The sequence below is a fragment of the Anguilla anguilla genome, chromosome 1 (genome assembly GCF_013347855.1).
Source record: "Anguilla anguilla isolate fAngAng1 chromosome 1, fAngAng1.pri, whole genome shotgun sequence".
Classification (NCBI taxonomy): Eukaryota; Metazoa; Chordata; class Actinopteri; order Anguilliformes; family Anguillidae; genus Anguilla; species Anguilla anguilla.
The window spans coordinates 27,676,443-27,702,637 of record NC_049201.1 but is presented as its reverse complement, the minus strand read 5'-3'; the positions used below and the strand labels follow the sequence as shown (position 1 = coordinate 27,702,637).

General features: G+C 41.0%; 1 protein-coding gene across 3 annotated transcripts in view; it reads left to right on the top strand.

Moving 5' to 3' along the window:
• The first annotated feature begins 370 nt into the window (after positions 1-370).
• LOC118209578 (transcription regulator protein BACH2-like) overlaps positions 371-26,195 on the top strand; it is a 75,474-nt gene continuing 49,649 nt past the window's right edge. The window contains exons 1-2 of one of the 3 annotated variants that reach the window (XM_035385023.1): positions 371-664; positions 25,540-25,605. The gene's annotated coding sequence lies outside the window, so the exon portion shown is untranslated. Of the gene's footprint in view, positions 665-5,313; positions 5,373-25,539; positions 25,606-26,195 lie in introns of those variants that run through there. The other 2 variants (XM_035385032.1, XM_035385047.1) reach the window with 2 other exon arrangements.

Below are 26,195 nucleotides of genomic sequence, written 5' to 3'. Positions count from 1 at the left end.
GATTTCACTTGGAACTGCGATGAGTGTGGAAAATAATGAATGGCCTAGTAACCGTCAAGATACCACGAAGATCTTGGAATTTGCGCAGATTCTGCGGAGAATTGATTCTCGTGAATAAAAATTGAGTGCGTAAGCCTCATTACTCATTGCGCGGGCACTTCGACTCATAGAGAATTCTCCTACCCGCGAGGCTGCTGTAAAGGTTGGCGGTTGCGCGCTGCGCGCACTCGTTATGGCGATTCACCAACTCCGACTGCGGATATTTCTTTGAGTAGGTGCCTAATCGCTTGGGGCGCCAACGCAATCTACATCGCGTATTGTTGTGAATGGGAGTTAGAATGACGTCAGTGCTCGAATGTCAACAATGTAGCGATTGAGAGTAGGCGTTCCATTAGACTAGTGTAGCAAACAGCAGAGACCAGCAGCATGCGGCACTGGACCGACAGGAAACCTGAACAATTACAACAACAAAACCTATAATAATAATAATACTCACTTTTATTTTATTTTTTTAACGAAAAACATAATAGTCTATTGAGAAACAATCTTCCAGCATCATGGAAGCTTTGAGGAACTCTGGAAGTCGCCCACCATGTGAAAAAAATCAAATTTGGTAAACACGGACAATAAGGCTGGATTGCACGGGAAAAGCGAAAGTGAAAAGGTAAACGCTACGATAATTAATTATCTGAAAATCTTTTGTTCAGCAACGTTCATGCTAGTCGTTTCCTCTTTCCATTGTTTTAAATAGCATTGGAAGCAAAATCTGGTTAGCCAAATGCATGACGGCTTATGCCGTTCAAAAGTAGCTGGTGCTTTGGGTGGGCTCTAAATCTCTAAATGCCTTAGTTTGCGTCCGAAGATGAGACAAGACGTCGTGAAATGCATGCGTGTAGTTCTGAATTTGCAGTGCTGGGCTGCGTTACGATTTCCTATTAGACTGGCTATATGCGCGCTGAGAGAATTTACTGAATGGAAGACTGAAAATGTTAGGATTCTACATCCTGTCGCGCGGCTAGTCCGGTGGCAGGGCGCTGGGGGTTTGTGTTTTGCATGTTGTTGGATGCAGCGCGTTGAGAGAGGAGGAGGTGCAGACTGCGTAGGCTAGTGCCGGGGGGAGGGCAGGCATGGACTCTTGTTTTCGTTGAGAGAAAAGAAGCTGTCAGTTGCAGGCGGCCTTGACCGATCACTCGACCATGGTTAAGGCAAAGCAACCCACTCCCCCCCCCCCCCCCCCCCCCCCCCCCCCCCCCCCCCCCCCCCCCCCCCCCCCCCCCCCCCCTCTTCAGATCGCATTCCCGCCCTCGTATTCACTGCTTTCTTTGGTGAACTTGGGAAGAAAATTAAATATGTATCAGGATATTAATCACATGAACGAAATTTGAAGAAACATTGTATTGTATTCCTGCTTTCAGATAAGCTCGGGCATTTAAAATCACTGATGTATTTGTAGCCTATATATTACCCACCATTGTTTCGTACCAGTCGTTGTATCAAAGCCTTTGATCTTCGTTGCATGTGCATAAATAACAAAAACGTCTATCGGACTCGGACGTTTTTGTACCGTCCGAGCTCCTTGTTTCAATTATGTAAATCGTTCAGCTAACCATGGCATTAAAATCTCTAGCAGTCTAAATTTGATAAGAAAAACATGTACTAGTCAAAGGCACCATTTATCCTTGTTTGGAAATGCAGTGAAGTAGCCTATTATACTTTGTGATTTTTAGTGTAATTTTTTAATGAACAGTGTATAATGAAATGCATGTTTACAAGTGTTCAATCGACATTATTATTTATAAGTATTTCGGTCTTCTCTCTCTCTCTCTCTCTCTCTATATATATATATATATATATATATATAATTTTCCCATTGCTGTAGGCTACTGTAAAATTGTGTGTGCATCAATTGTTCTGCAACCGCTTTCGGTGCATGGTAGAAATTATTCTAATTGTTATGAATGAGTTTGTTGCACCATTCTGAACGCTTCTTAGCGTCCGTTTGTGCTGCATCAGCTGAGACGCACATACTGTATACACAGTCATCTTATAAAATTCCCACACGAGCATAAGTCAGTGTCGTTGGAAACAATATGTCAACGCACTTATTGGAGGCAGTTTGAAATGTTAGTTTCCTTGTTTCGATGCATTCAGGCGGTTAAAGAGACTCAGACATTAAAGCTAACGCATACAAAAGCCAATGTATCAACTATAACGAATCAGGAGTTGAAATTCATACATATAGGCTAGCTGCATACATATAGCCCAGCAGATGACCTGGCAAATTTATGGTACTTTTTATTTTATTTTTTGTTGTTGTTGTTGTTGTTGTTGTTTTATTTACTTTACTGTTTTATGAATCTCTTTGTTTTGTTGAAATGCGGGGGGAGAGCAGTTAGCCTGGAAATATCAATACAATCAATTATAGCTAAAACATCCCTTTGTCTGCACCTGACTGTGTAACTGCATGGTGTGTTGAAAGTACGACCACACATAGCGGGATTGTGTCACTGAATGTGAATGCCAATGCCGTGGCTTAATTTTCAATCACTATTAAGAGCTGCGATGGGGGCATCGGGGAGTATATGAAGCTGTCATGAGAGTTTGGAACGAGTCGCCTCTCCTTTACACCATCCTATTTTTAAATGATAGTGACATGCTTCTAAAAATAAATAGTCACCGAATGCTCTTAGCCTGATTGGAAGAAAAAGAAAACGAGGACAAAGTCGGATAGTCGTGTAGTAGGCTATATAGCTTGGTGTTCATGGGAATGTCTCTAATGCATTTGAGTAAATGGATCCCAGAACATGTTGATCAGTAAGCATGGTAATGAGACAATGCAAAACAAACAAGGGTACAATCATTTTATTTTAATTCGTTTTTAGTGCCATTACATCAAAGCCATGATAAGATGATGAATTACTGCTAATTAAGTGAGGTATCCTATGGTAAGAGAATGACAGTAACAATGACAGAGACACTTTGCTCCCCAAACAAAAATAAGGTAATAAAACAGGTCAAATCCATGAATAATGCAAATATGTTCAATTCATCAAAACAGTTTTTTAACTGGCTTCAGCAATAGCCTATGCAAAATGAAAACATTCTTTGTTTTCTATAGCTGAGGTTGGAAGGATTCTGAGAATCTTACTTGGTGACACCGCACCATAGGTGTCAGTGCTTTCTTTAATGATAAAGGCAATGCATTTGATAAAGATAAATACTTTTACTGACTCTAATAATCTTTTTGATGTTTTCACAAATTGTTCCTGATGATGTGGCCTAGGTAAGAATTCTTGTTTAACACAAAAAACATGTGCACATTGTACACAACTGCTTATCTTTGCAATTTTAAAATCAATCATCTAAACATACACTGTTACTTGTCCTCAGTCAATAAAGTAATTTTCTGGCCTACAAAGTTCCTGTCTTACACTTTATATTGAATAAGTGTACACAGCAATTTTTGTCTTTGTCTATAATATGTATGCATGAAATTGTAATGCAACACATGATGGGAATTTTATTACAATAACAAATTGAAAAACTGGTTTTGCTGTGAGTCACAGTTTGAAAAGGGAAGTTTTATAAATTTATAAAATGAGTTAAGCATCACTACTATAATGAACATAAGGAGCAACATATGGATTATACTAAATATAGTTATTCATTTAAGTTCATTTAAGATAATAACCAATTCATTCAGTTCCAAACCAGTTCATTTAAATTAATAACCAATAAACCAGCAGGGGTTAAATTTGAAATTAGATTTCACCATTTTTTTTTTCTGGGAGGTATCTCAGCATGTATGTAAGTCACATCCAACCTTCTGCAAACTCACACATGAAACATCATGCACAGGTGCGATCTGGCAAAGTGGATCGAACCACAGTCTCCCTGCACACAAAAGCACACTCCTGAGAAGTGGGTTAGTCCATTAAGCTAAAGGCTCAATCCCCCTGCTGAAGGGCTAAAGAAGTGCACTACTGGCACACAAATTGCATTCTACTACCACTGCTACACACACACACACACACACACACACACACACACACACGTGCATGAGACAGTGACACATACACAAGCACACCTTGCAAATTGTAATTAATTTTTGGCAGTCCACTTCTTCAATAAGATGATATTTGTATGGAACCCTGCCTCCGTTACATCATAATTTGAATTGCACCATCTTCCAGTGCTGGTTTTGCCCTTGAGCATTTAAAAAAGCAATTTCTTAAAAATGACCACACCGGGGGTTTTAAATGGGTGAAGCCGGCCACCTTAGGGACTGCACCATATGACCTCCTACGGCTGTTTCACTCTGGCCTACATCTGTATAGAGGGTGTTTTTGTCTTTAAGAGTACTGGTCTAACCTTTGTGGTTTGGTCCAAAAATACACTGCACAATGTGCAGGATACTTTAAATATGTCAGTAAGCATCAGTCATGACTTTGCCTCTCCTTCCATGTTTCAAATTCTCCACACTTATGCAGAGCACTGATGAATAACTTATGATTTGTCTGTAATTATATATATGATCATGTGTGCTTATTGCTGGACTGTTGAACTTAATTTGCTCACATGGATGCCTGGAGGATAACAGCAAAAATTCAGGTTGACAGCCCAGATGGTCACATGCTCACATATTTCTCTGGGCCATACTCATGTAAAAAATTGTTTTATGACAGTCATGTTGCTATAAAATATAGCCTGGCCCTAAAAACAACTCCCTGTTGTGTCATTACCAACACAATGTAAGAACCAGCTGGGTTACTCTGTCTTGTTTATTCAAGTTTGTATTACCATAATATTTCTGCCTGTCTGCATATCAAGATACCTGGGAATATGAATGAAGATACTCCAATAGCTGTACAATACACTGAGCTTTTCTGACTGTGTTTAAGCACCAATAGCAATGCTTAAATGTTGTTTTGTATTAACAGTTAAAGGAAGAATGAGGCTTCCTTCATCTAAAAATACAGGGATCTACTACATACCATCAGTGACTCACTAATTTGAACCAGTCACTGTTTTGCTGTTACTAAGTAAGGCAGGGTATAAGGTTGTAAGGTTCTAAGAAGTCGATAATTGATAGGTCAGTGTTGGTGTACTCTTTATGGAGGGGATGAAACCACTGACCCATTACTAATTGCCATCACCTCAACTGTGTTTCATTCTTGCACTCAGGTATGCTGTAGTGCACAGTAGAGTGAAGTAGTGGTTTCAGAACTGGATGTATTGCCAAAGTATGTGTACTTCAACAAGTTGCTTAACCTGAACTTTAATATGTGTCCTGCTATATGGATGGATGATTTGTGATGTGCATAGAATGCCAGTCTCTTGGTTTGAAATCCCTTGCAGTGGAAATTAATTAGGTAAGTTATTGTTTATTGTACAGTAGTGTAAAGTAAAGCTACTGCCAATTTGTCAAAGAAGATTGAAGCCTCTGGTGCCCTTTAAGCTGCTTATGTTTTGATCTGTGTGGTATGTGCAAGAAAACTTGCAGTTTTGTGGAATTTTGGAAACACCATCAATTCCTGAGCTGCCTTTATGCGTTAGCTAGCATTTGTCGAGACTTGTGTGCAGCAATTCAGATATTTCGATTTTAAACATACTCACAATTCCTGACTTGCATAGCTTTAAAAGCGCATTATTCAGGTTACCTCAGTTAAGAGCATCAGATATATCAGACTTATTCAATGACATTGAATGATCAGTTATTGTTTCTTGTCAAATTAGATTTCTTCCACTGACTAAATAGGAATCAACCAGTGCAAGAATACAGTTCACAGAATAATAAAATGAATCTCACCAGCCCTCTCTTTTCAAACAGATTGTCATTTGCCATTTGTCAAACGGACAGGTTTATATGACACAAGTCTAATATGCAGTCTATTTGTTTCTGGTAATTCAGTGGGTTATTTACAGAAATCTCCTTTATTGGAATGACCCTGCCTGCGAACCTCAGCGGTATCAAAACATGTTCTCGCTGTCCTAACACGTCAGCGCAGAGGTATGCATGACTCTGCTCCGGCTGGTGTGAGGCATGCGCTCTGCACAGGGTTCTGAAATTTAAGAGGACTTTGTCCCCTCGCCATTTACTCTGCGGTTTGTTCAGTCCTAGTCCGTGCTGTCAACAGCCGTGTCTCTGGCCACCGTTTTCAATCCAAACCTAAAACCGAGGGGGGTGTTACCGGGTCTACCTGTATTACCCTCATTTCTGTAAAAGGGCGTGGCATGCTCTTTCCATTGAAAGCCTGTATGCAAAAATGTAGCATCTAAGATCCCAAAACAGAATCATCCCTATAATTGCTGCAAGTGGAGGTTTATAGGTAATAGGCTGGGTAATAAAGTACTTATGGGGAAAAAAAATGTAAGAACGGAAGAAGCACATTGTTGGCTGTCATTGCCCCACATGTGGAACTGGGCACATCTGGAACGTGGACATGGCGTCCCCACTCTAATGATAGCCTGGCTTGGCGATGGTTCACCCAGAGGGCAGTCAAGAAACAGTATGAATGTGCCAATGGAATGCTGATGAATCTGAATTGCAATGCTAAATTTGAGTGTCCAATATTGTGACAGAGGAGTATACCTTTCATTGGGAGCCCTTCTGTGGTTTGAGCAGTCATCTGAATACAGCATTAGGTTAACATATTTCCTGAGATACTGATCTCGGTAGCGCAGTGCCACTTATAGTGGAGCAGACAAGCGTCTTTTCCTCCTGAAATAAATCAATGGAATGGTCAACAGTAGTGCTGATTCGCAGATTAAGATGGATTAATTATCTAATTGTTTGTTCCAGTCTCAATGGTAGTTGATTCTTCTAATGATTGAATCTTGCTTAACCTTTATTGGCATTAATGATCTCAGTGAAATTCAGCAAGGTCATCTTGTACTGGTGCAGACTGAAGCCTGTACATTTCTACTTTCATGAATGTTACAAGAGCATACAGGTTCTAAAGTGTCTCAGCTGGTAAAGGTTGGGGCCTACAATCTCAAAATCTCAAGGGTATATGATTAGCCCATTAAGACCAGAGTTCCCCATGTTGCAGCTATGTAAGTGCCTTGTAATTTCTTACAATGCGCTTACATGTTTTGTCAAAGGGAGACCGGTGACAGCAGTCTGTTTATCGTGTGGAAAACTGTCAGCACCAGCTGCCATCTCTGTACAAGATAGAGCAGTACTATCCAAGAATAATGTCATTAATTCATAATCCAAATAGGAGAAAATGGGGAAAGGATTTATGGATAAGCCATCAGATATTTGCTTTTAAGTAACCTTTTTGACAACTAATAATACCTATTTCAAATGCTATGTCCCCAAAAATATTTGGATTGGCTGTTTTATACATTTCAAATCCCTAGTATCCATGTTTGCTTCAGGCATTCCTATCCTTGAACCCATCAAACCATTGTTTTTAAAATAACATTTCAGAAGACTGATTGTTTGTTTAATTATTGATGTGTATTTCTGACAGGAATAAAGTAAGAAAAAAATTGTGAAGGATGTGCAAAACAAAGCATGAGAAACAACCACATACTGGGAAACTGAGGGTATGCAGTACAACGTGCATATACCATGATGCAGCTGCTAATTGGCCTTAGGACAGAGTTAAGATACTCCTATTCAATAAAGTGGTCTTCTGGCTATTGAATATTGCACTGATATGTGCAGAGTTGCATGATCTGTTTGGCTGAAGCCCAAGCACAAAGCCGTCACATGTATCAAAATGGCTGCCAACAGTTTGGTTGCCATAGCAACAACATAGAATAAGGAAAATGATTACTTTATGTTGGTGAAAGTAGTTGGTGATTTTTTTTCCTCCCACAACTAACAAAATGAGACAAACACATTTTTTTAAATTGCATGTGTGTGAATTAATGTGTAAATCCACCTTATCAGTTCCATGGTTGTCATGTTGTCACGTACTACCCCATAGTACAAATTTCATGTGACCTTCTGTGTCAGCTCAGTTAGCGGTTAGCATTATTGAAGCTGGCCTACCTACAAATGATTTGTGCAGCTATATTGCTCTGTTAGAGTGATTCAGCTGGGCTTCCTTGAAAAAGTGTTTTTTTTTTATCTCAGTGGGATCTGGATGAATAAAATAGCACTGGCACTATAAACTGTGAGGACATAAAAATGAAGTACGGAAAGCAGCACATCACCATTGCTGATGGAGCAAAGTAACCAGAAGTCGACAGAAGCAATATGGTGACTACTCTTTCCATAAACCTCTGCCTTGGAGTGGAAAAAAAACTCCAGGCGGTTGTATGTGCAGACAGTGGCATTGAATGTGACATTAATAGCTATAGCTCTGAACAAGCAGCACCAGTCAGACCAAGATTGACTCCAGTTCTACTGTGGATGAGAAGAGAGACATTTAAGTGGTACCTGTGGTCCTTTGAGGTGGAACATGGATTTTAGTGGTGTACAGTCATGCAAAATGTTTAATCGTAAAGAGAATAAGAATCCCAGAGAAAGTGTTTGGTTAGATGCAGACTGAAATAGCACTGCTCCAATATGTGCTTGGTATGTCCTGCTAAATGCATTTCCTGGATCATCATTTTCAAGTATTTATGTGATTTCTACAGAAGACATTCTATTTATTTCAAATCACACTTTATTACATTCAAGTATTTTAAAGGTAACAGTTCTTGCTAACTGGGAATGGTTTCAGCTTAAAGAAACCTAGCATCTTGCTAAACCACACTAAGAAATTCCGCTGCTGAGGGTTAATATTTAGAAGGCTGCTGTGGGTGACTGCAGGGCCTTGACTTATTTTTGTAGAGGGTGACTGATTCCCTATCTGCATCCATGGCGATCGTAGCCTGAGGTATATTAGTACCGTTCGTTTTGTGTTAAGCGGAGCTTTGGAGATGTGTGCGAGAGTGTGTGGGCTACGAGGCTTGTCAGCATTTCCTCTGCTGAGGGCCCATGTAGGTGGCTGGAGTCTAAAAGCATCAACGGGGACCGATTAATCACTCACTCACCCACTGATATGTGCTCACTCGCTCGCCCACTCTCACTCTCACCGACTGACCGCCTCACTCGCTCTCTCACTTTATGTCCTGCATACTAGCTTACTGATCAACTGGCCACGCTCACTCACCGTGCAAGTGAAATACTTAATTTTACTTTTAAAAAATGTCAGTTCAGACTCAAGTAAAAGCAAGAAATCAGTAAACAGGCATTGGCTGAGATTAACCTACTGTATGAGTGAAAAGCCTTGTTATTTTGTCCAACTCTGTTTTAAAAAAAAAATATTCTTAGCACATTATGTGGTGATATGTTTTTTCTGGAACAAGTGAAATAAGCAGCAAGCATGTGAGTCCTTGGAAGACATATAAAACAATTGGCAGATTCCTGGTGTAGAGAGGAGTGAGGGGTAAGATGAGATCATTGTTTTGAAGTGAAAGGAAGGGGGGGGGGGGGGCAACTCAGATGAACCCAAGGCTGAGTTATTCTTGTCTGTCTGCCAGCATGGCTCAGCCCGTATAAGCTGAACTCCCAGATTTCGTACAGTGTCCCAGATGTAATGCAGGCAGTGTCCAGAGTTGCACAGAGTCGTTCACAGGCTCAGTCGTTTCCCATGCGGTTTGCACTGGAGCCGCTCTCGCAAAACAAACAGTCCTGATGTGTACAGCAGCCAGGGAGCTTTACACAAACTCGGTATTTCGTCAAGTGCTCTAGGAATGAACAACAAGTCATGCTTTTGGGGACCTGTTGAGCATGTGTGTAAGAACTAACGGGGCACTGATTTGTTCTGTGCATGGAAGAAGAATGATTCTGCAATAGACAGACAAAATGATTCAGTTACCCTATTTTTCAGTTCCAAATCGAATGAATGTTTTCAAAGACAGCATACTTTATGAATAGTATATTATACACAAATGCATTTTAAATCTGATTTTACGGTAATATGGTCATGTACTCCAGGAATACTAGTCATTCATATGCATTTGCTTGACAGACTAACCAGGGTGATTGTCCTGTGTTCCATTTTGTTCATTACGCATTTCTCCAGCAGATTAATGCATTATCAAAAGATCAGTTTGTAAATGATGACAAAGCTTTCTATATGCAAACTTTAAAATGTCCTAAACCTATCGAGTATATTCAAGGAATTAACTCAGACAGTGTTTGTTAAGGTACATGTTGCATTTTACTTATTAGCTACACAAACTTACTCATGTCAACAGAACACGTTTGGTTCAGACTTTCTTAAAATATTACATCCACATTTGAGGTAATTTGTTAGGTTTAAGTTTAATACCCAGGAAATAGCTGTGTGAGGACTGGTTTGAATTTCACATGAATGGAGAAACCCCCCATTGTCTTCATATGTGTATTCATTTCATTTAAAAAATCACCACAATGTGTGCAATAGTGACTTTGTACTTTTTAGGTGCGTCCTTATGTTTAAGTTAAATTTCAGCTGACTTCTGGTCCTAAAAACATTCAACAGTATGCGGAATGCAAATTGATATTAAATTCAAGGTGTGAGAGGCGTCTGAAATTGACCCTTGCCGCTTGTGCATGCGTTTGCTGTGCTGTGGGTCTGTTTTTTCTGCTTTTTGCTTTTGTTCTTCTTATTCATTTTTATTAGCCATTTCATAAGCCTTGTGGTGACTTTTGTGCCTGTCTGTTTTGTTCTTCATTTAGAAAAAAATAAACACAACAAGAAATATCTTGGAAAAGGACAGGGTTGAATAGTCACTGGTAAAATGGTTAATGTAAAGTTTAAAAGGTGTCTGTTTGCCTTATTGCTTTTGTCAGCTTTTTTATGTTAAGCTGCAGAATCTGTAGCACTTGTGTAGTCAAGATTTTAAAGAAGAGGAAGGCAGGGGTGGGTTCGGGGGGGGGGGGGGGGGTGGGTTGACATAGTTCAGGGTTTGCATCCTGTTAAGCTTGTACAGGTGCTGGCTTAGAGGTAGATGGGGGTGTTAGGGTGGGGGGAGGGGGGGGCGTACCACCCACTTCCTGTATCACATTCTGCGGTGCAGTGTGACTCAGTGTCCCGTTACCAGATGCTGAAATTAACAGGAATCGCTCTTGTGGCTTCTTCATAGCTTCAGACCTGCCGTCTTTTAATCTCTGGTGATGTCATCACAATTTGCGGCATCTGGGTCTCGTCTTTTGTCTTTAGAACTGTCAGCAGTTCAGGAACACAACCGTGCAGGATTATTTCAGACTCACAGCATATGTCCTCCCTGATCCCCTTGCATTTTCTCAGATAATTGTAAACAGATACCGTGTAACCGAGTGCTTTGTCACTTGCTTTTTTTTCCAGAGCTGTGCTGGTTCACTGCGTCTTGAAGCTGAGCAAACTGTTTTCAGTTTAGGCCTGCTGATGCTGGCCTAGTTCTTCAGATTTTTGATCACCGTGCGATGGTATTGTGCGTAAAACTCAATTTTTCCATTTCTAAAGGTGTGTGAAATGAAAGGTTGGGCGCCAAGCATTTATGAGTCATCTACTACAAGGGCATGTGTCAGTCCTTGGGGAAAACACAATGAAAAATTGCAGGGCCATCAGAATTTTATTATATTTTATTTCTTTTTTGCTTCTTACACATGCATATGGAAAATTTCAAGGTGCCAATCGTTAATTATGTCGCTGTACGGTAAATCTGGCCGTCGTTTGGAATCTACGTTCTCCTGCGGAGGATGGTTCTAATTCTGATGCATCAACTCAGATTAACCTGTCTTTGAACTCTGAAAGCTGACTTAAACCAAAGACATGTGGAAACTATTTGTTTACAGAACTGTCCTGATGTGTTCCACAGTGCCGCAGGGTACAGTGCCACATCAGTCACTTCATTGAACAGTGGCTACAGGACGGTAAAACCAGTTCTTCAAAACCAGCAACAGACAAGCTTGGTTCTTCTTTTGAGGTGAATGTAACCTACGCCCTGTTCTGACCTGTGCTTTGTATCCAGATATATCCAGATTGTGTCCAGATTCAGTCGAGATGGATGTCAGTTCACACCTGGCATCAGAATGTGCGTCTCCACATGCGTCTCGAGTGACCACTTGTGATCGGATCTCAGTGCCCCGCTCAATATGCAAATAAACACGTACATCATTTCCGTTTGCAAAGACAAAATGCGTTGTCGTTTTTAAGTGGCGGGAGGCAGCAATGCACTACCTGTGCCAGAAATTAAAAGAAGAAGAAGGAGGAGTTTGCGAAGACATTGGCGCACGGGCAAAATCAAAACAAAAACAGAACGGGTCTATTCCTTGGCGTGTTCCAGGCAATCCAAATCGTCCAAGATGTTTGACGCACTCGTAATATGTCTCTATGCGCTTTTCAAAATTTTAAAACATCGTGGACAAGGCCGGTTTATACGATTTGAGAACCAACTGGAGATGAGAAAATGAGGAACAAAAGGAGAGCCGCTGCTTTTGCCTCTGCTGGGATAGGGCAAATGAGTATGTACTTCCGCTTACGCAGAGGACATCAGTTGACTAGGCGGTCCTTCAGTGTGGCCCAGGACGCATACGTGTACACACTGCTAAAAGAATGTGGAAATATGCGACCCAGAACACCTCCGAATGTGGTCTGAGTGATCGGATCTCAGTGCATCTTGGGTGCATTCACACCTGTAGTTAGAGCTGTGAGAGTTGTGATCGGATCACCCAAGACGCATTTTAATGTCAGGTCTGAACAGAGAGTAATACTAGATGCTGCCCATCAGCTGACTCGTTGCTGTTACTCCATGCCCACAGTCGGAAACTGAAGAGTAATTATTTTATGCAGTATGTTAATGTGAATTTGAAAAAAAAAAACTATATCAATGTCTAAATGCATAGGAAAGAACAGTGTCCACATCTGACAAGGCACATGTTAAAACACAAACTGGTGTGAATTTTCTCTCTCTCTCTGTCTCGCTCTCTTTCTCTTTCTATCTCTCTCTGTGTCTCTCGCTCTCTCTCTCTCTCTCTCTCGCTTACACACACACGTACACACACCTGCACGCAAGTCAAAAAAGAGTTAGCGGGTTTTAGTAATTATTTAAATACCTTCCTTGTGAGGCTGATTAGTGTTTAGACTGCCTAGTGACATGTCTCAATTGACAGAACCCTCATCCACACTTTGCGAATGGATTGTGCTGTCGTCGAACATTGATATGCAATTCGCCAACTTCAGAAAACAAATAGTAATGTTATGACTCACTCTTACTCTCAAATATGTGTACTGTTTCCTGACTTTTCATCCAAGGGGTGGCCAATTTTTCTGATACCATTACCCTCAAGGGTTTCTAAAGGGAACCCCCCCCCCCCCCCCCCCAAAAGTGTTATTTTTTTCCTAATGGGAAAAAAAGATGTCTGCTGAGCATGATCAGTGAGTGCTTTTACATTTGGTTACTCACTCAGCAGACGTACTGGCGACTTATGAAGCTTGCAGTTTTCCGCCTTACCCTCACTCTGACACATTTGTAGGGCCAGAGGTGCATGGCCGCCTCAATCAAAGATCTGACAGCAGAACCCTACACAGCTTTCCTAGGTTTCAAACTCGTGACCCCGTGTCACCCCCAAGATCCTGTGGAATAACAGCCATTTTTCATTTGACTATTTGTAGGGAAATCTTGATGTGCAAGCTAGTTTCTGCGAATGTAATATGTTTATAGCTTGGTGTGTCAGAAACCTTTTAATAGAAGGTTAAATCATAACTTTGGATTACAGGGTGGGTAATATGCCCCACAAAAAAAGAACATAAGCTGTTTTGTGTCAGCATGGATAAGTAATCATAGCAAGATTCATAAACAAATGTTTTACCAACCAAAAGGAGTCTATAGTAAAGAAATTAACAGGGGCTCTTTTGAACATGGCATCCAGAATCTGTTTATGAAAATCTGGCTGTTTTAGTGTATTTCCTTTAAAAACAAGTGAAAAAACTGCTATTACTGTAACATTTTTTCACAGAACTCTTATACTTTCCTTTCGCAAGGGGAAAACCCATGAAGTTGCTTGTGCAGAAGTAACCTGAAATGTAACTGTAAAAGCCGATTAATGGCTTTACATGTAGATTACGTGCATAAAGTCAAAAATAATATCCACTTATTCTTGGTCTGCTGAGGCACAAAGAAGGGCTCTGTTTGAACTATTAGTCTCATAGTTTAGGCTGTGGCTTAGGGTTAAGAGCTTAGTAAGTTTGATTGTGGTTGAAAGGCAGGGTCGTTCTGAACACACTGACTGAGGCGTGACCTTGTTTGGACCTCGTGATGATCTAATGCTGTCAGTCGACAAGGGTGTCTACATCTGTTGAGACCAATCATCATCTGATGGATAACATGTACATCTGCAGTTTGGCAGGAATGTCATGTGACTCTGGGGTTGTTTTGGCAACGGGGCATATCATCAAATCAGCGGCTCTCACGATGTGGCTCTCTGTTAGTTAAGGTGAAAGAGGCCATTGTATCTGTCACCGTGAGGCTGGCTTGATGGAAGATTGTTAGCCACCCCTCAAGATTTCTGAGCAACAGAATTTCTGCTTGTTAAACAACCGGAATGTTCTTGGTGAAATGTGTGGAACTGTATGATCCAATAAGCTGTCAGGGTCTTAGCTCCCAAGCGGCTCATGCACTAAAGGTGCTCACCAGGAGTGAACCCTAGGACATATACTGTAGCTTGAACTTTGCTGGCTTGTGTCGAGGCTGCAATTAAACCTCATTTGTTGACTGATTAGGAGTCTGCAGGACACAATTGGCTTTGTCCAGTCTGATGCATAGGTAATGTCTCATAGGCCGTAAGATTACATTACATTACATTACATTACAGGCATTTGGCCGATGCTCTTATCGAGAACAACATACAACAAAGATGGTGCAAAGATCATCTTGTGTTTTTTTATCCTCACCAATTATTTATAACACAACCACATTCTTGACTGCTCATTGTGTTGAATAAAGGTGGGGGAGATACCGCTGGGTCTCTCAGCACAAAGGACATTTGGTGGAAAGTTTTGTAGTTTGTTTTTCCAGACTGGCTCTTAGAGGAAGACTCCAAAGTACCACTGGTGAAAAAAGTACAGTTACCGTGGTATCTACACGTACATGAGGAAGTTGCACCCCACTTTATTTTTTAGGAGAAAAATTTTCACCATCCCGGTGGTTGATTCTGCCTGCAATCAAATTTCATAAGTCTGTTTGGTGTATCCAACTGAAGTATTTGCTCTTAGTAGTTAGAATGTGCTGAGATTACCCATTGGTCCAGACCACCACCACTGTGGGCTGTTTCATTATTCAGCCAACCCACAGCTTGGTTTTGTGCACATTACAAAATTGACACAGGAATGCTTTGGCAATGGAATAGGGTTAAATTTCTTATTTTGCATTTACAAATAGGGAAGGAGAAGAGAAACATTGGTAAGAAAATATTCTTTTTTAATAAATGAGTCAAAGCTCATATATTCCTAATGGGCTCAAGAATAGAATAATCCATTAGTAAATAATAGTTACATTGTGCCATGATGTATCAGCATAAACTAGACAATCCTTTGTGTCAAAAAGTCATTTCATAGTAAGTAAAAAATGTAACATACTTTGTTCATTTTCTCATTTATTCTTGAATGCACTTAGTTTTTATCAGGACACCAGAAAAGTGGAAAAACTCACTATTGGTCAAAGCAAATCAGTCCATGCTGTACCAGAACCCTGACGCACACCAGCGAAAGCCCGCCCACTTCATAACAGTGAGGTGCATTCCTTTATAATTACAGGAGGTGCTCTGGGGAGACAATCAGAGGTCCTCCCCATCCAAGGTGTTGACTGGGGCCTCTGGGGGGTGGGCGGGAAAGGTGTAGTGTTGATGAAGTTTTTTTAATTGGATAAGGGCCTGCTTAAAAAGTGCCTGTGAGTGCTGGTCCGAGGTCAGACCTTACGGCAGACTGCTGTCACAAGGGTTAAAGGTCGAAAGTGGTAGAGCTGACCTGGGACCAGTGCCTGTTGCACAGACCGAGATTAGACATTGTTAGACCCTCCTCCGACCGCTGTCCCACTGCCAAGCTCTAGTTGTGACGTGTCTGCTGGAAGAGAAGGCCTGTGCTCAGATAAGAACCAGATGACTGACTGGAACACCCGCGTGGATCTCGCAGGGTGTGAATCATATGGGAAACGGCCAAGAAATATTGTAAAGATAATCCTCCGTGCCAGCAAATTGCTCATTGTGAAACAGCATGTTGCCATCTAAGCCTGCAGAAGCCGGTTGCCATTTACTACACACTGAGTTCTGTGAGCTTGCCGATTGGAGGAAAGCTTGTGGTAGCGAGTGAGCTTTTTTATTTTGGTTATCTCTCTATCCTAAATCCCCTCTTGCCCCTTTCTCATCAGAGTGTTTGCTTTTGATTTTTGGCACTGTTTCGGGGAAGTTGTTTGTTTTTAATCATGTAGGTCTTTGGGAAGAGTGAGTGTCCTCAAAAGAAAAGGAGAACAGATTGCTCATATGTTGCAAATATATTTTTCCCTGCATTCTGTCCTCTGTTCAGAAAAGAGGATGCTCACCTTCCTGAAGTATAACTCCTTGCTGTGCCCTAGTATGAGCGTTTCTTCATTTGGAGGAGGGCACGGGGTGTGGGTAATTGAGGTAACTGCTCAGTTAATTCATACAATTTTGCAGGGCCCTCTCCCTCCTATTTTTATGTGAATATGTGAACCCTTATGAGTGTGGGGTGTAATCTGAACCTGTAGAATGGTGGGGGGGGGGGCATGGTAATGGGGGGGGTGCAGTTCAGGGTACTCTCTGCAGAGTCAGGCCACCTCCATCCACCACTGTACGCTCCAAAACTCAGCCTGCTGTGAGCAGATGGATTTGTTGAGTCATGTGACATCATGTATGAGAAAAACACAAGCGAGGCCAAGACGGGTGATGGGGGAGGGACTGTGTTGAGATGGGGGATGGGGAAAAGAGTGGGGGGTGGGGAGCAGAGGAAATCTGCTCACAGGCTCACCAGACAAAGGAATGCACTTGACGAGGCTTGTATAAGGTCATGTCTAGTGAACTCCTTTGGGAGAGCTGTCAGCGTGGATTTATTTTGGCACATTGCTGGCATGCAGAGGGAGGCAGAGCCTACAGAGAGGAGGCATGCCGACCCTGGAGCGCAGTCACCCCAGGGAAGGTAACCGGCAAGTAGCCACAACCAAAAAGCACGCCCTAAAGAGGCTAGCTGAGGTTGGGCCTGTCTGAATTGCGTGGGATGCCCTTTTGGACAGTTTATTTATTTATTTTATTTATTTATTGTCTTCCTGCTCTGCTTTAAGTTCTCATCTCATCATTTATCTGTGGCATATTAAAATGAATTGCCTTACAGTGGTAAGCAGCAACATGACATCTAGGTAAAATATGTAATATAACCATATTCGTTTGGTAATCGCAAATTGACTGCAGAAGGTTCAAATGGTGACTTTGCTAATCTCTTTAGCATGTGCCTCATAAAGTTTCGCCTTATACGACCCAATTCTGGACCACAGAAGACGTATCCGCAGTACTCAGATGTTTTCTGGCATATGTTAAAATTGAAATGTTTGAAACTGTTGAACATAACAGAGAGGAAAGGGAACATTATACTCTGGGGTATATGTGTTTTACTGCAGCAGCGCTGAATATGTTTTAATGGCATATTTACAAGTTACCCTAAATACACATCCTGTCCTTAATGAAACGGCTTCATATAACAGTGAGCAAATGTTATCCGGTAAGGAGTATTTTACCCACTGAAGTGAGATGTTTCTAGTGTCAGCTGTCATTTCGCACACTTTATGTGCAAGCAGACATTTAATAGTGGTAAAACAGAGCACTCAAAATATACTCTATTCTTTTCACTGTAACTGGAGTGGAGGAGAAGGCTGTGCTAAAAATACTGGCTCCCACTGTATGGAAATATTAGCCAGTCTACCCTAACATAACACTGCTCGTCTAGCAAAGAGAAAAATGAAAGGAACCTAAGTTGCCCTCAAAATAAACTCTTCAGATGTTTTACGGTGCACTGTTGGTAAATTTAATATTAATATTTTGTACTTGGAATAGATAGTGATGGAATAAATATGGTTAAACTCTTAGAATCTCTTCGAAGTTTGCAGTGGTGAAAACTTCACCTGGAGAACTTATCCCTGAAAGCTTTTTTGGCTTGTTTGAGGATGAAGCGTGAAGTCTGTTTTCCATGTTTCTAGTAAGACCAGTCTGACTTCATGAAATCCCGAATAAATTTATAAGAGCATGATGTGGATATGGATGTGGACAAAATAACATTGATAGCTGTATAACAAAATAGCAATTATATTATAAACCAGGGATTTCCGAACTGGGGTCCACTGATCCCCAAAGCTCTGTTATGGTGGGGTTCCTCAGCACAATGTGAGCATAGTTTATGTTTTCATTTTTCATAAAACACAAATATTGGTCTCTCAGATCAAATACAGATGGTCTGGTTTACTCATCCTTTATAAAATTACAGTCTTATAAATACTACAATTGAAAGACTGTAATTGATTCCATTGACTTTTTAAAACAAAGATACAACTTAGATGAAAATCTTCTTCTCCTTTTTCTCATGTCTGTTTGCAATGGGTAAAGGAAAATGTTAACAAATAAAAGCAAACATTATTTCTTATTTTCATAGATGTCTTCCATTACAGGTTCCTTATTCTCCCTTAAGACAAATCATCAGAGAAACGAGAGTAAACTATAGTTTTAAGGCACCTGCCTGCCACTGTGGAAACCATCCTGTACTGTTGTATTGAGCTGAGGATTCTGGAATTGAGTCTTGAAGCATGACATTCAAAGAGGGGGCTTTCAGCTCGGGTGTGGAATGACTAATGCTTATATAACTATCCTGGCGAAGAAGGGGCACTTGTTGTAGTAGAGTGTGGCATAGTGTTTTTTTTGGTCTTTAAAATCTGAGGCTGTGCACATGTGCCAATGTTCTGGGCGATGAACTATTACAATAATTTCTGAATATTTTCTGAATGAAATAAAAACCACATTACCATACAGCATATTGACTTTTTTTATTTGTCTGCTTTTATTTTCTTTAATCTTACCTGATGTGCTTGTGAACATCCCAAATTCAGAGTCCATGTGAAAAGATTCTGGGGAAAAAACACTACCACTTGTGTCTGTTACATCCGGGTTCTCCTGGTCCTGGAGAACCAAAGGCTGTGCTGGATTTTGTTGTTGCTCAATTAGAGCAGTTGATTCTACAGTTAACTCACTTCATCTGGTTACTTGGGTCTGAACTGGGTGCTGATTTTCACATGAAAACAAAAACCAGCAGAGCTTCTGGCTTTCCAGGACCGCAGTTGCAGACCCCCGTATTAGACGTTGACACGACAGCAAACTACAGCGTCATGTGATGTGACTTTGTTGGTCAGACAGAAGAAGCAAGGCTGTGCTTCTGATTGGCTGTGCTTCTGATTAGCTGTCATATTGGCATTTCGCATGACCTCTGAAGTTTGGAGGTCACTACTGCATCAGATATGATAACAAAAGCCACACGGTGGTTATGATTGGGAATGTGCTCAAAAATATTAAATTATTGTCCTTGCGATTTATTACTCAGCCCTACATATTATACGGAATGACTTCTTTATTGTTTTTGTCAAAAAGAATATCTGTCTGCAGTCTTAATATTGGTTTGTGTGAAGCAGCATGCAGAAGCTGTTCAGTTTCTTTACCCTTTTCTTTACTCATTCATTCAACAGAAGCAGCAATGTTGAATTCAGAGTTGGTCAGACAACATAAGATGCATACTCTAAACCAGGGCGAAGAGATGGACAAAGGTTTATATGAACGCTCATTACACTTGAGGAATTTTGCTTGTGGGTTGAAAGGAAAAATAAGCACCCAGGGGTACTCAAGGACAGGACCATGTCTTAGGATGTGCTCCAACTGGCCCACGGAGATGGCTGCAGTCCTGGTATGATTGAGGATTTAAGATATCTTGGAACCAGTGGGAGTAAAACTAGAAGTTCCATATGTAGCCATGTTGCACTGTGTTGCTCTGTCTTGTTTTGTCGCAGGACATGGTATAAATGCAGCTCTATTCCAGATGCCTTGTTGTGAAATATTCAGTGTTAATCCAGCTGGTCAGTTTACAAGTGCATAAAATGTGCTCTATGACAGTAAAATGTATTTGATTAGAGTTGACTTAATGACCACTCCACATTTTGCATTACAGATTGAACTTTTATCAGGGCATCTGTTCTACGGTTTGCCTGTTTCTGTCCATCTGTTAAAACTGGAACCCGTTTTTTCTCATGCGTAATAGCAGTGGCATTTGTAATTTGATGACATATTTCATTGGTTAGGCATCATAATTCAAATGATCTGTACTGTAATATTAGAACGTTTATAAAAATAAACATGGTCTGAATGCTTACATAATGTTATCTGTATACTGTATTCCTCTTTTAAATGAGCACGTAATTATTTTTTAATGTATTTTTAAATTAACATATCAGCAAAAACACCATCTGCTCACAGCCCAGTTGCACAGCATGCTCTTGATATCACTTTGATCATTTCATTCAGAATAGCCTTTTGGCAAAGGGCAATAACCAATGACGCTAAACCAGCGCCCCACCTAGGGTTTTAACAGCTAGCTGCTTTTACTAAACGGCTGTCTTAACTTGGCTTGCATTGGGTGCGATTTCAAATACAGCACTCCTAGTGTTCCCAGGCATTGTGTTAGTCACTTTGGACATGGTTCTTGCTAAGCAAACGAAATACAATTATGTTAAGTATTTCTATTTAGGATCTAGGGTCATATTAAACTGGTTATCATATCAACAGGGTAGTCTGCTAAATAGGGTCGCATCACATTCCTGTCTCGACACCTTCAATCTTTTTTTTTCTTTAAACTGGTATTCAAAATCGGATGTGATTGGATAGGATTTTGGTATGTGGGGAGGGGTTTCAGTCGGTGTTGCTGAGGTGTTTTTTCTCCAATTATCAAGTTCAGGGAAGTGTTCCTCACGTGAGACTGTGCATCTTTGAAGTGTGAAGGTCTTGTTTGAGCCCACGTGCTCCGTACCTGCAAGACTTGTCACAGCATCCGAGACGTCTTATTCACCACCTGCCACCACCTTCCTTCCGTATCCTCACTGAGAGGGTACAGGGGGATTACAGGGGGTTCAAGAATTCAAACCCCAAAAACTGAACCAATAGCAATCATAAAATATTATATTAGAACATAAATCATGTAATATAATTAAGCATTGTACTATTGCGATATAATTTAACTGGAATGTAAAGAAATACAGTTATAAATCCAGTAGACAAACAGTCCTTTTACTGCCTTAAGTGCAAAATAGGCTAATCGCTAATAGTGTTCTTTTTCAATGGCAGGTGGTTAAATATTTGGTTAAATATCATGCATTCAGAAAATATCTCTGAATGCATGATAAACCATGTTCCCCACCCAAAAATACATCTTATTCTACTGCAGCAGAATTGATTAGTTGTAATGATGGGGAAAGTGGATTGTACAAGTGCACATTAATCTGTTATTTTCTCTGAGTCAGCGAAACTTAATAAACAATAAATACCTCACTCAGAGCTGATTTTGCTGGTCTGCACAATTGGTCTTCTTGAAGGTTACTTGGAGCTGTGGCATGGAACTTATCTATATCAAATACATCTATCAATCAGAATGTGTTTACTCACTGAAAATTGACTTTTATAGTTTTTTTAAGGGAACATATTTGCTTGTCCTACCACTTTCAGTTGCCCTAACAAGAAACAATTATAATGAATTGTTATGATGAGCATTTCCTTGGACTGCATTGTTATTCTTAAAGTGCCATAATACTGTGGAATTCATTTTAGGTGTGTGGTACTTTCTCAGTGTATTGCATTTCAAGTTGAGTTTTTGCGTTGTATGAACTTGGCCTTCACAAATATTGCTGAGCAAGGGGGGTTAACTTAGTGTCGTATAGAAAGAGATTTGTTTGCCCCCTTGAGTTACACTTGAGTCTCGATTTAAGACATATTGTCTCAATGTCTCTCAATCTTCTCCTCATTATTCACGCTCACTGGCTGCCTCAGTGGAAATTCTAGATAGCAATTCATCAGGAAAAGTGAATGGGTTGCTGCGGCCACAGTGGAGCCCGCTGTATGTGGCATAGCCTGTGTTGTGCTGAAAACAACCTCGCGTAAGGTCTGCTAACCCATCTGGCATGGGAGATTAGCAGCGGACAGGGCAGATGGGGCCACTCGCCGTCTGCGGTTCGCCAGCGAGCGTGTAAATCTGACTGTACTACGGATAAGCTTGATTGGCTCAGACGGCGTGTTTGTTCCGCGTGTCGCTAGCGAGTGGCCGTGCCGAGAGATGAAAGTGGAGGTTCCCCGACGCTAGGCTACAAAATTGGAGATGCCGCGGGACAGGAGGCAGGTCGGGTGCAGGATGGTGCCTTGTCAGGTGAACTGCCGGAGGGGAGGAGCGGCGAGCACTTTGTTAACCAACAGAAATCTCTGAGGAAGCGTCAGGGGGAGGGGCCTGGGCGGATTCCTGGAATACCATCAGAGCTGTTACTTAGCCCCGCTCATACGTGGAACCAGCAACATTGCTGGGTTTGATTATCCGGGTTAAGTAATGGTTTCCCGCATTCACACATACATCTCCTATACGGTAAAAAGCTGTGTCGGGTCTGTTCACACAGGACATGACCATTCTGTATAGATTGGGCAAGGCACGATGTCTATCCTCCTTGAAACAATGCTGGACAGATATTAATGTTACATTAAGTTGTCTTTTTAAAAAAAACAGATATTTTGTTGAATAACAGAATAATAGTTTCAGTAGAGATGTAAATCCTACCAATACACCGCAGTTGAATAATGATTTTTTAGATAACTTAAGATAACTAAGATATTAACTTATAGTAACATCTTTAGCCAATATAAAGTATGCCCAATGACCCCAAATAACTATGGGTAGATAAACAATGGAAGCATGGGTTGTTTGCTAAAATCATAAAATGCTGGTATGCGGAGTTACTTTTGGTAAAATACAACTAAAGCAATCCTATTAGCCAAGTTAAATAGCTAGCTATGTCTGCCATTGATATGTGGTGCTAGCCAGCTTGCTACATTGGGTAAAAAAAGTTACTTAAAACTGGAAGAGCCACACGCTGATGTTTATCAGGGAGAAGTATTGAATAGCACACAAGTGTTTTGTGTGGCAGTGATTTTGTAGCCTAATGGCTTTTACAATATACAAAGCCATGTCAATCAAAGACAGCAACACTGTCTATTACAGTCCTAAAATAAATGCTAAAATTTCCCTCACAATATCACTAATGCCACTCCAATATCTTTTGTAATGTGTGTAATGTAAAATTTTTGGCTGGGCCACAACAGCGGAGCCAGCCCTATAAACACGAATGTCTGTGAATGAGTGACTGAGTGATGAAGTTACACCATTGGTCGCCAGAGTTATGAAGTTACACCATTGGTCGGCCGGTCCAGCCACATACTAGGTTTTCACCTGGTCTTGTTGCAAGAATTGTTGAGAGGGCCGATTCAGTAAATTTACGATAGAAATTGTGCTAGAAATAAAAGATCTTACGTACAACTGTCATGACTTTTTGCACGCTTTATCCGGGAATGTTGCTGCTTTTTTTCACGCTACAATCCTGGCAAAAGAGTTCCTTAAAAACCTTACTAGGTCCTGACTCGGCAAAATGGAGGAGCGTCTTGACAAAATTGACCTCGGCTCCTGTTCACAGATGTTGCCGACATGGAAAATAGCCAGAACAGTTACGGGTTAAGATGCATGTGTGAAAGGGGCTTTATTAACTTGGCTGAACTCACTGAACCTGGATGGGACTGAAATACATTCTGTTAATCATTGCTAATGGCAGTCTTGTCTCTTTCTTTCTCTCTATTCCATTGCTTGCACTTTGACTTTCTTTCTTTCAGGTCACTCTCTTACCTTCTCTTTCTCCCATTGGCCATTCTCTCCCGCTCTCTCTCTCAGCACCTACCCTCCCAAACCCACCCACTCTCCTCCCACTGAAAAAGGTCAAGGGGACCACGTGTTAAGAAAGGGATGATGAAATATTGATACAGTGTGAACATAAAGTGGGTCAAGGCAGGTACAGTGATAGGGATTGTGCTGAAAGGAGACAGATCGGCAACCTGTCTATCTTGCTATGAGAAAACCACATAATGCTTTTTTAGTGTTTTGGATCAATCACCTTTCTTATACACCAATGTAAGGGTCAGGCGACATTCTTTTTTAACTCACTATCCTGATTAGTCAAGGGGCAGACCAGTTCTTTCATTTGGCCATATTTTATGATCATTGGAAAGAAATAAGCTCAGCTTAAATACAGCTGGACAGTATTAGATAACTATTAGATATCTCAGCTATTTGCGCATGCACACACATAGCAAGCTCTAATGCTTGGAATATATGTTTTGCCTCCACTATTGGCAGCACAAATTGTTTTGTTACTTAGAGTTACAGTTTTATGTTTCCTTGTACAGACAACAACTTTCTTTTTTTCTCATGCGCTGTAGAATAGACGAACCCTCTCCCCTGGGTCCGTTCCAGGTGACGTAATGATCCGTCGCTGGATGGAAAGCAGTAATCCTCAAACAGTGTGAATGCTTGCTCTCTGCTAGCAATGGTTATTGCGTTCGGGGAGCTCACAACCAAATCACCGGGGCTTATTGCTGTGAGAATTAATGGCAGGCTACCGTGTGATGAAACACTGCGTCACCCAAGTCACCATCTCATTCTGTCGTGTGCACATTGCACACTCTTGCAATATGGGATAAGGGAGATTGCATTTGAGAAACCTGATTAAAAATTTAATTAAATGAAAAAGCGGGTGTGGTTCAGATGCAATGGTAATCAATTTTATGTGGAGTGCATTCTTCCTGGTTGATTTAGGCCAAAGAAAGGCCAGATAATGTGGCTTTTTTCCACAGTTTGGCACAATAGCTGTGGGCTCTGATCCGTGATTTTCGATTTCTTAGTTGTTATGTTCAACATGACGATTGCAGCCAATAGAGGGGGTATGGACAGGGCTGCCGGGTGAAATTCAAAATTATATTTTGAAGTTACAATCCATCAACACAAACTGTTTTAACGGCCTAGTTGCTGAATTGACTGATTGGCAAGAAGCGCATCTCTTTTTATCTTTTTGTCTTTTTTTCTATTTGAAGATATGAGAAAGTAGGTCATCACCTGACCTGGGTAAAGCATGAGGCAGCAGGTTTCAAACCGACAGCTCAGCTTTCTAGCCCAGCCTCAGGAAAGCTGTCATAGTTGAGATGCAAACACACAGTTCCTGTTTTTACTGCTCTCAACAGACGTGTAGTCCAGTACTGAAACCTAATTGGTTAGTTTTATTGGTGTGAAATGCAGAGTCTGCTATGTGCAGTAATTATGGGAGACTGAGGCTTCATGAAAAAGCCTTGGGGCTGGGAGGGGTTTGGGGCATGTATTCGCTTTGTGGTTTGTTTTCGTAGAGTTCTATGCTGGATCTATGCTGGAAATAACCATTTATCTCCCATTTTGGGTTTCCCCACAGATGTTCCACCAGGGAGGTAGAACTCCAGATAATGGTGACATGTCAATGCGGGAGGGCCAATCAGGTGTGAGTAGAACCTGGCCATATTTGAAACTAGAGAACGAGCGAGTGAAAGAGACGGAACTGGCCTGCCTCAGGCCACAGATCATGTGAGCAGCAGAGATTGAAGGAGAGGGGAGTAATTTTAGGTCACAGTTTTTTTGCGTGTCACCTTGTGGGAACGTACAGCAGTTGGAATTGAGGTCACGTCGACGCCGTTAGTGCAGAGCGGCCATATCTGGGGTAATGTAGGTTGCAGAACTCGGTAGCTTGAAACATATTATTTTAAACTAATTTCCGTTCCGTTCATTGTTTCCCAATAATACATACTGATTTGTGGGTAGAGACTTTAACAGTGTAGACATATTTCCAAGATATGGCTGTTCTGGAAAAAATAATGTATAATGAAATGTATATTTTTTTATGCCATTTTTTTTTCATTGTTTCTCAATACATTCACTGGTTTACTTTAGCTTGTCTGTTTCTGGGGCAGGTGGGGTGTAGCTAAATTTAAACCAGTTGCCCATCAGTATGAAGCTCAGATTTTCTTGTCAGATTGATTTGTTCACTGTCAAGATTCTGATCCAGCTGTCAAAAACCAAGTGACATTCAAAGGC